Here is a 9,216-nt window from a genome sequence, read left to right as displayed (position 1 = left end):
CATGTACTTTTGATAATGTATCAGTGCTATTGTTGACCTCTGCACACAGCCATTAGGGTCATCAGGCACAGGTTACTAAGTTTCATTGGTTGAACACTGTGATGTCAGACCACAGGCGGCCCAGACTATTAATAAGCTTATTATTGAGTTGTTTTTTTTCAGTTTTCTCTGTCATTCCTCTCCTTTTCTTCATGCTCTGTCCTTGTAATGGGGTGTAAAATCAATAAAGTCAAGAGGCTTGGTTGGGTTATATAACCATTTATTTATTTACTCCGATCAGTTAGAGCATGAAGACACAGTCCCTCTATCCATAGAGGGACTGTACGAAGAAAAGGATAGGAATTGATAGAGATAACAATGAGAAAAATTCAAAAATAAGCTTATTAATACAGCAAAAAACAGGATGGTTGAACAGTCTCATATACATTACGTTTACTTTTTTGTACGTGGCACACAAGTTTTGTAGATAACATTGTAGATAAAAAGAAAGAGTCATTTGAGTGTCTGGATAGAACACACAAGGGAATTGCTAAAATTAGTTATCGAGCTGATAGTAGAGACCGAAGTTAATTAGGACAGCACTCTGGCTAAACAAACCATAATACAACGTATACGTACTGATGCCAATCTGTCGAGACACACAAAGATAAACAGTGGAGTGGAGAGTTACATGATTTGTATTTCACTCAAATGAGTCGGTTCTTTTTATCTACAATGTATCTACAAACTTGTGTGAGACGTACAAAAAAGTAAACGTAATGTATATGAGACTGTCCAACCATCCTGTTTTTTGCTGTAGTATCTGGGCCGCCTGTGGTCAGACTATATGATGTGTGCTAATAGTCAATGGCATCGGACTCCAGCTGAGATTCTTGGATGTTTCTATGAACATGGGCCAAGACTTTGAGAAAAGGTATTACAGGATTTTGCACAACATTTGGAGAGCGATAGTTTCACAAGGCGACAATTAAGAAGGGCAAAACAAGGCAGATGTGATGGCCAGTTTATCAACCATGTAGCGGAGGTACAGCAATTTAAATGGTCGGAGCGAGCAAATTAGAGTTTTCAAAGCCATGTAGAGAGGACTGGCTGTGTAAGCTGGCACCTTTCCCTTTTATGTACGCAACCCTGATGAAATACTTACTTGTTTTTTATGATACCAATGTTTCATAATTACGATTTATTATTTTTAATAATTACCAAAATAATATCATATTTTTAGACTATTAACGTCTAGTTCGCCTGTGTATACCTGTATATTCTCATTCATAAAGTTCCTAAAATTAAAATAAAGACCTGGAAGTGATTGCAGACAGTGCATGGAGAAAAGTTCGCCGTAATCTGATATCAAAGATAACTTGTTGCAAATGTTGACTTTCCTAGTGATAAGCAACATGTAGACTTGTTGAGTACTGCAAAGCAAACCGGACACGCAATCAAACGCCACTGTAGTAGTTTTATAAATTTATTGCTATCTTGCTCAAAGTAACATCTATTGAAGCTTGGCTGTGATAAACGATGACGCAATCACAATAATCATTGGATTGCAATGGCAGCAAAAATGCGGTCAAAGCTTTTATTCTTATAATCGTGCTGCAGTGACACATGCGTATCATATCAGTGAGCCACTTGCGCCTATCATTCCTGTATTTAACTTCCCTAAATATTGTCCCTTGTCCTCTAAAATACCCTATAACCGATGACGTTAACATGCGTCTCTCGTCGTTTACCGTAATGTATCATTGCTGATATTTTATGGTAAACGTCATCTGAAGGGAGCGATATGGGCATAGGTATATGATAAAGTTTAGGAAACATAGGGGAAATGTATGAAACGACATACTGTGTAACAATTAAGTTACGTTTGTCATGTACCAACTGTGTCAAACAAAGATGAAGTACAACGTGTGTCAGCGAAGAGTAGTTGCTCAAAATAGATTAGGGTGTATGGAAGTATTGTTGAATGCAGAAATTACACTCGTATTCCTTTGAATGAAGGAGAATGACGTTTAAGTGTCAACCATCAACCCTAAAATAATTCGTCTGACCTCTAACCTTGGAGACATCCAAGCTTTGGAGCATGCGACTAGACATTACATGGTTTATCTACCAAGGTTGCACTTTTCAGAAATAAATTTCACTGCTTTATATAAAACAGGGAGTTTGAAGAAATCTTTTGACGGTTAGTGATTTTCCGGATGCGGCTTATGGCTGTAATGTAAGCCGTGTTCAACAGAAATTACAGGGAGCACATCAATGTGTTTTAACGCTTCTGATTATTAAATGCATATTGTACGTCGATGTTGCCGGTCTCATCGTCTTAACCCACCACTATCCCGCCACTTTTGGTGACAACAATACCATGGAAGCACGTCTGCAACAATATCTACCATATATGAAGGAAAACTAATCATCTCCCTATGTTTAAATTCCAAAGAAATGATTCTTTGAACTTTATGACACAAGATGACACGATTTCCAATACATCGGTAAAACAACCCAACCCTTCCACTTAAGATTGAATGGTCATCGTTCCAACATTAAAACAAGTAGAGCGGACAGATCACCATATGTTGTTCCACATTTTCAACCACCAGGACATACTCTCCAAGATAATGCTCTCTCAGCCACACTTTTATGTCATGTCCCTAACGCGAATTTGTTCAAAGAGCTGGAAAGTCTCTGGATACATAGGGCCGACACAATGTATCCTAATGGACTGAATGATTACGAGCCGACTTCAATACACGACTAGTTTCTTATATTTTCATGTCTCCACCCCCTATAGTTTTTTTTGGTTTCACCCTCTTGTTCATCTTGCGCATGCGTGCCTATTTTTGTCACTGGCTTGATAAAGATATGCAAGTCATATCAAAACGTTGCCAATCAGCCTAAAATTTTATTTCGGGATTGGAGGTGAGATCGACTTGGAACAAGAGCGTTATAAATAATAACACAAAGTTACTTCAAGTATACAAAGTAATGATATCTGTTACTTAAGCTTCATGCATTCTGCAATCATCAGACAGAAGAATATAACACTGTAGTCAAATTTGGCCTATATGTAAATAAACTACGAAACAGAAATGTGTGTTTGCAAGCACCTGCCATTTGGGAAATAGAGTCTAAAAGAATCACTTTTCAAAGGTCCTGTCATCTATAAACGTTTCCACCGGTTTAATTTTTTGAAGAAGCCTGGGCGAAGAGATCATTCCCACAAATGTTCAAACAGATCACTTAAGGAACACCATCAACCAAGCTGCAGGTGACAGGGTCGTCAACGCTGACGTGCCGCTTTCAAACAGACACATTTTAATAGATAAAACATTAGCTAAAATCGACATAGAGTACGCTCATCGATGTTACAGCCAGATCTGCCGATCATTATTGCAAGTTTTCTATGCTTCGAAGACAGAACAAGTTTACAGGAAAAAATTCAAACATACCTTTGAAGCTGCCGGCTCGAACGTCTGAGAGTGTAATGCGTACGCACACAGTATCCAACAACGTTAGACAGGACGATACCATTGCAGGAGGGGTGGAACGACAAAAGATGTAACTTCTGCATGGAGGTCAGATCGGGTCTGTTCGGTAATATCAAATATTAGCTTCTTCCTTTTTTCACAGTCGCTGTCAGTTACCCTTTCAGCATCCGCACGCTCCTAATTTTAGCGCTGCGGAGTGCGAGCGCAAATAGGGATAGGAAAGAGCTTCGCTTCGTATAACCCATTTTCATAGAGGGTCATTCTTTGCATGATTCCTTTGTTTTAAAAAACAAGCGCAAAATGGCGTAAGTTAATGAGCCGTATGCCCTCGCTCTCTTGTTTGTTCGACGAAAATTTTGTTTACAATCGCAACATTCTGAGCAAATTATGGTAATGGTGTAATGTGATTAAGCTCCAAGCTGTATCTTTTGGCTTTTTTTCAGAACTTTTGTTTTTTTGGTTTCCCTACGCGTTTTGCATTGAATCTCCAAACTGTAATTCAATGACGAGTATTTAGCATATCAGCACAGCCTATATGAGTATAATTCCAATTGTTATTCTTGAAAAATGTATTCAAGTCCGGACTAGAATCCATTTTTAAAATATACACGATAATCTTTACACACATACAAGACGTGTTGACAAAATACTCGAAATTTCAGCATGACTTCTAACGGATTAGGGTCAGATAGGGTAGTTGATATACGGAAGTAGAATACTGAAAAACTGGTCACAAGTTACAGCTTATATCCCTTTGAGTATGATGCATGTGTTGAAATACAAAAGCGGCAAAGATAAGTCACTGGCCCTGCCAAAATTTCAATTGCTCTAGATGTATGGTTAACAGAACTCCAACAGTAATTTTTTGTTATTTTCAGGTATCAACAATATGCGGAACAACAATACAAAACCTGAAGTACGTGCCTGATATTACATCAAGTGACTTTGTACATTACATCCGAATTATTCGTGACATCAAAGGAGGAAAAAGTTAAAGTTTGAAGGGTGGCTGGCGTCAGAGCTATGCGTGAAAGACATATTTGTTTGTAAATAATCAATCAATTAGGATTTGTACATATAGTAATCTAAACACAGATAAGTACCGCCGAGCAAAGTTGGGCCACAATTCTTAGATTGTGAAGAACTCAGTGTCTCTTTGAGATATAAGATGCAAAGATTTGAAGCAGTCTTAATTGCTAAAGGGAAAAGTCATAGTCTAGATGGAGACGTGCTGCTTTGAGTAATATCAACTTTTTAGAGTATATTGTTCATGACTCAGTCACCAGCATCATTATTTTGCATACAACTTGTCAAATCGGGGTGATTTAACCGAAGGAACTATTATGAAAAACTTACAAAGCAAGCTCAAATCATAATAGTGATTATTTAATCAAATTTCCAAAGTCTTCTGAACGCTTGGAGCTCAGAACGATATTTCAATCATTTTGGGTCAGAAATGGACGCAGATGTTTCTATTACTAGTTTTTCTGTTTTCGGTCAGTCATTGTTACATCATACCTACCTCTTAAAGGGAAACGGTCGTCGGAACTGCACCTGAGCGAGTTTTTTTTTACAAACAATGTATTTCGTGCATGATGTCTAGATGCACCTCATCGCCATAGCTGCAACATGTAAATTATACGACAACGATTATGACAGACATGTTTTAACTTTCATCAATCACCATCGTACCTTGGATACAGTGTTTACATTGGCCGAAAGGGTCCCATACGACCTTTGAGCGCAGTTCCGAGGACTGTATTCTATATAGATATTTAGCAATATCCTCTTTCTTGATCTGTATCCGAACTATGCATGAAATAGTAAAGAATTATGCAAATGCCACATATTTCTGGTATTAGTCTTCGAGAAATTAAGTTGGGAGAGATGATCAACGCTGGGGAATTACAAAGTGGAGTGCATTGTCAGAACACAACTCTTATTTGGTCGAGTATTTCTTGAGCTGTCATAAGACAGTGTGCTTTAGGTGTAGCCAGAGTCCGATGGTGGTTCAGAACTCAGTAAATCGCTTTACTTGAAACATTGAAAAACGGGATGTTAACAACATCCCTAACTATAGACTGAGAGAGACATTACATCATGTACTGTAATACCTTTGTTTTATAGTTTGCTTATAAAAGCCTCGCATAACGTCCATTCGTCAATCAGTGTATTATATCGAAGACATAGGGCACATCAACGCCATTTCCCTAATGTTGAGAAGCGGGTAAAATATCGACGGAGAGGAACAGTAACTAAAGGAAGAATTTATTCTAAACAATACCTTTCGTTCGAGCGTTCATGCTGGTCAAAAGTGGTCAAAGTGGATCTCAGCCTACTGGAACTATTTTTTCATCATCTCAATTAGAATCTTATGATGTGTGCAACACATTTTCTGATGTTAAACCCCCTTATCTCAAATCAATGAGGTGAAGGTCAATTCTTCTCAAGATAGCATTATGACATTAGAAACCATTTATTCACGATGGTTTAATATTACTTTCAAGTAATTTGTCTTCCGCTACCCCTGTCAGGATTTTAAGAGATCAGGGCCTCCAGTCGCTATTGTGGCAGATACCCTGCCTTATTCTGAAAAGTCATCAGGTTCTACAGTTATTATTAAGGAGTATATTGTAGTGACTACATTCCTGTTCCTCTCTTTTATGTCTATTTGTCTTCAGACTTTGTTTCTGGACCTGTGACTTTAGGTACAAGGCATTTTTGCATTTTGAAGGGATTCACCTTCTTCTTGGAAACGACCTTGCTGAGGGCAAGGTCTTTAAAATACACTTGTGACCGATAACCCAAGTTTAAATTAGGATCCAGAGCCAATTGAGCAGGAAATTCTTAATGTATCCTGCATGTGCTGTTACTCAAGCAATGTCAACGAAACTTCAGAGAATCAAAATATTCTCAAAAATGACGCACAGACGTTGACTTCAATGACATCTTTCTCAGTCAAGTGTTTGATACTGGTCAATCCGTTATACCAAGTGGATTAGACGCTTCCAGCAAAACTTCTGCTGATCAGCGTCAGACATTTTCTGGATCAAATCTTAATGCGGAACAACACAACGACCAGACATTTTGTTTTGCTTGACAGGGTTGTTGACGAAGATGAAACCTCGGATAGCCCTGTTTGTTATTATACAAACTCTGGTATTCTCATGCGCAACTGGAGACCTCCAGATGGCTTGGTTGATGAAGATTGGACTATAAAATACGGCTAGTTTTCAATCGGGTTCGAACCCACAACATACGGCATCAGTCGCCTAGCGGAGAGGCCACAGAGAGAACCGCTCGGCTAAATCTCCACTCCCAAAAAAGAGTGGTTCAATAGCCACAAAACAATCAAATAGTGGTTAGAAAGCCCTATGGTGCTGATATGTTGCTCCTTGCCCATGAACCCCCTTTGCTGGTCATTAAGGAGTCAGGAAGACTTATCACGAAATTCTCAGTCATTTTAATGGCCTAGTCTCAGGCATAGGGAAAGACTATAGTGAGAGCTTTAGTCATTTTTTTTACTTTATTTGGCCTTCCAAAATGCATCCGGTCAGATCAAGGCTAAGACTTTATATCCGGAATTTATTGAAACAAGTAATGCATCAGCTAAACATTAAACAGATTAGGCCCCTGCCTTCCCCCAGAAAGTCAGAGTGCTCTCGAGCGATTTTATCAGACTTTGAAAAATATGATTACGACATACTATTTTGACACAGAGAAGCAGTGGGATGAAGGAATTCATTTTTCCTCTTCGCTGTAAGGATAGTCCACTCAAACTTTTCAAAGATAAATCGTATCAGACAACAATGATTGTCTGAATATTTTGTAATACTCGTCAGATTCATTCCAAACTTTCCAAGGCGTGTGAATTACCGGAGGAAACCTTTAATCGTCTCCGTGGTCCATGAAAGCCAAATAAGTTAAAAACTCCTGAAAACGGAAGTTTGAACCTTGTCAAAAGGTTCTTGTTCTTCTTCCGGTTCCTGGCAAACCACTCCATGCTCGTTATTCTGGTCCTTATCTAATTAATAAGAATTAAGAGGGATGTTTTATATAGGTCATTTTACTGCAATCATAAAATGAGTTAAATTAGTCTGGAACATTTTAAGGTCACTGTCATCCTTGAAATTGAAGCCAATTAGTTATGTTTAAGATTTTATGGAAATTCAATCAGCCGTTTTTACTACAAATTAGCATATCAATAGAAGTTCTAGATTGTTCACATACTCTCTAGATTAAATCATTTATTAATGGGGGAGGCATACTTTTCAGTCAGACTTTGAGATTGTTTCACTTACATTACTTCAAAAAAGTTTGTGATCACTCCAACAGTATTATAATTTCAAGACTTTTCAAAACCTTCATAGCCACGCTGGATTTGTACTGTTGACTTTGCCTGGACCCCCCCCCCCCCCTCAAATCCGCAAGCCAAGGACTGTTCACTCATCGGTCTATCTCACTGTCTACTCAACTCTGAAGCTTTGTGCTGTCCCAAGCTGACATAAGTAGCCTGAGAACTTATACAATTTGTACTCTGTCCTTTACTTAAATTAGTGATTACTTATGTTTTTGTACTAAATTTTATTTTCAAGAAAATCGCCGACTTCACCATTTTTTCTCACGTAACAATGTATGTATGTATGTATGTATGTATGTATGTATGTATGTATGTATGTATGTATGTATGTATGTATGTATGTATGTATGTATGTATGTATGTATGTATGTATGTATGTATGTATGTATGTATGTATGTATGTATGTATGTATGTTAGCTGTTGAAACGCAGCTATCTGTTGACGGAGTAGCATGCGTCGCTATGCGGGTCATCAAAAGGTCAACCCCGCCACCGATAGCCTCAGGCCAACTGGCGGCGAAAATGGGTCCATTACGACGACGCCACTTGTATCGGAACTTTGAACGGCAAAATAATTCAAAGTTAGTGTAATTCGATAAATGACCTACACCCGCCTGAACTCTGATTATTGCTCATTCCCTAATTACTTTCGTGAAGAAAATCTCTAGTTCGTTTACGTAATTCGGCTGATTTTCCAAGGAGTACTCATGATTTTTACGCTGACTGGCCGTCACACTACTATTCACGTTCGAACTCGCGACATCCTTATTAGCATATCAATAGAAGTCAAAGTACGCTGCTGTTATTGTTTGCGCTTTTCCTACTTTTCGTATTATTTGACATCAAGTTTCCCACCACATTTGTTTTCATCAAACCGTGATGTTACGATAACTGCTGTTCTCCTAGTTAAAGAAAAAGACAAAATGAGAAACTAAGGTAAATGAGAAAAGTCGAAATGTTGGCAAAGAAATGCGTTGTCAAAGGAACATACAGCGTTGCTGAGTCAAAACATATTGCAATAGTAGAGTAAGGAGTAGTCCGCTCTTGAAATATGAAAGTTTTATACCTTTTCTAGAGGTGCATGGTATCGACGTTGCTTTGGAGTACTGTTTTCAGCGTGGGTTCAAAATATCTACCCAGAATTTTTACAGGTATAAGGCAGTGAGATATCTGACAACTTTGTGAGCTCTACTTTAGCAAGTGGAAAATTTAAAGCTCCCAGTTTAAATAAATCAAAAACATAAAACAATAAAATACACTCTCTTTACTTCCTTCTGCTTTATTAGCTAGTCAAAGTACTATAGCGTGATATGACATTCAGTGTTATATTTTCTAATCACCGGAGAAGAGAATATAAAACAAACAAGGTTA

This window comes from Ptychodera flava, chromosome 9, assembly GCF_041260155.1.
Source record: "Ptychodera flava strain L36383 chromosome 9, AS_Pfla_20210202, whole genome shotgun sequence".
Classification (NCBI taxonomy): domain Eukaryota; kingdom Metazoa; phylum Hemichordata; class Enteropneusta; family Ptychoderidae; genus Ptychodera; species Ptychodera flava.
Note: the sequence above shows the minus strand (reverse complement) of the source record.